Source organism: Myotis davidii, unplaced genomic scaffold (assembly GCF_000327345.1).
Source record: "Myotis davidii unplaced genomic scaffold, ASM32734v1 scaffold181, whole genome shotgun sequence".
Taxonomy (NCBI): Eukaryota; Metazoa; Chordata; class Mammalia; order Chiroptera; family Vespertilionidae; genus Myotis; species Myotis davidii.
Window position 1 is genome coordinate 1,305,676 of NW_006291504.1, and position 1,801 is coordinate 1,307,476.

The window sequence follows — 1,801 nt, forward strand, 5'->3', positions numbered from 1 at the left end:
ACACACCAGCCCCTTTGTTTTGGGGCAAAAGAAGCCAAACAAACGGTGCTGCTCCGTTCAGCGCTGGGGATGCAGGGCGAGGGGGGCGGGGGACGCTGACATGGCCGCAGGGGGCTCGGCCGCGGGGGAGCTGCTGAGGCCACAGGTGTGGGTGCGCTGCCAGGACACTTGGGCGCCGGTTGCTGGATCCTGGGAGGGGATCGGACTCTGGGTTTTGAAAGAAAGTTAAATGCACCGTCAGCAGTTTATTTATCTGTTTTGTTTTTGTGGGTATTTTTTTCTGATGAAAATTTAAAGCTGGAAGAGCAACTGAGTTTCTGAAATTAGGTCCCTGGAGAGGTGGGCAGATGCCTGAGAGAGGAGCAGGGAGAGGGGCTGAGAGAGGAGCAGGGAGAGGGGCTGAGAGAGGAGCAGGGAGAGGGGCTGAGAGAGGAGGAGGGGGAGAGGGCATGGGAAGCTGGGGAAGGTGAGGCAAGAGGCAGGGAGAGGAGCTGAGGGAGGAGGAGGGAGAGGGCGTGGGAAGCTGGGGAAGGTGAGGGAAGAGGGTGCAGCAGGGAGGGGCCTCTCCCAGGGCCTCTGTGACCCGTGGCCGCTGCTGCTGAAGGGGGCCTGCCCACCGGTCCTGGGCTTTCTGCTCTGTCGCTTCCTCTTTCCCACTAACTCCGGCCACGGCCACGGACGAGCAGCAGGTGCCAGCACCTTGCCCCTGGCCATCAGGCGCCCCGGCTGCAGAAGCCACCTTGTCCCTTCTCTTCCCATTTGTGAGTTGTCTGCCTTCTCCCCTTGGGGACGTTTGTAACTCGCTGTTCCCAGGGCTGCCTTGTCTCTATTTTCTCCTCCTCTGGGGAGTGTGAGGTCCCAGCCTCCCCGCCGGGTTTTGTAATTACTCGGTTCATTCAGAGGGTTCCCTGGGCAGTGGGACGGGTGGGCGGTCCCCTCCCCCTGGAGCCTCCTGGGCTTGGGCAGGAAATGGGGGTCTCTTTCCAACTCTGCAGGGAGGCCCCCTGTCAGACCGGAGGCTGAGTTGAGCTCCTGAAGGTTGAGTTCCCCTGGCCCTTTGTCTCCCGGGGACCCCAGGGATGGTGTGGGGGAGGGGGTCCTCTTCCACTAGCATCTCAGGAGGCAGCGGCAGGACCGTAGCTGTTGGAACACTCGGCCTCTTGCTTAACTTCCCATGGCCCCTGCGATTGGATTCTGCTCCCTGCTCGCCATACCTTAGCTCTTGCTGCTAAAACAGGCAAAGAATAAGGGCAAAAGCTTTGAAAAGTGGAGACATGGGGTGATTTCCCCCAAGGGGGATCCCATTCATTTCTCTCAGTATGCGGCTGGCTTCCTGTCCCCAAGCCCACCTCCCCAGCTCAGAGGTCTGCAGGCAGGGAGAGGGGGGTCCATCCCAGGGAAGGGGTGTCTTCACTCCCAAGGCTGTCTCTCTGCTCCCACCACCCCTCCCCTTCACCCCACCAGCACAGGAGCGCCCCCGGGTGGAGGCCCCCAGGCTGTCCTCCAGGGCCGAGCAGGAGGGGTCACCAGGAAGACTCCAGAGAAGCCCTCCCCTCCCAGGCTGTGCTCGCAGGGCCTGGGGGTCCCTCGCCCGCCCCTGGCCCCCAAGCCCCGCCTCCCTGGCAGTCCGCCCTGGGCTGCCCCTGGGAGGGGTAGGGTGCCTGGGCGGCTGGCATGGACCAGCTTCCGGATCCCTTTGGGAGTTCATCTGAAGGGAACATCAGGGTGAGAGGGTCCAGCACAAGGAGGGCCAGGGCACAGCTTTCCCACGGGGCGGGGGCTGCTGGGCCACCTGGCACAC

At 62.8% G+C, this 1,801-nt stretch overlaps 1 protein-coding gene across 3 annotated transcripts in view; it reads left to right on the plus strand.

Moving 5' to 3' along the window:
• AQP4 (aquaporin 4) overlaps nt 1-1,801 on the plus strand; it is an 11,090-nt gene that overhangs the window by 563 nt on the left and 8,726 nt on the right. Inside the window, exon 1 of one of the 3 annotated variants that reach the window (XM_015564676.1) lies at nt 524-761. The exons of the other annotated variants lie outside the window; for them this stretch is intronic. The gene's annotated coding sequence lies outside the window, so the exon portion shown is untranslated. Of the gene's footprint in view, nt 1-523; nt 762-1,801 lie in introns of those variants that run through there. 3 annotated transcript variants of the gene reach the window in all.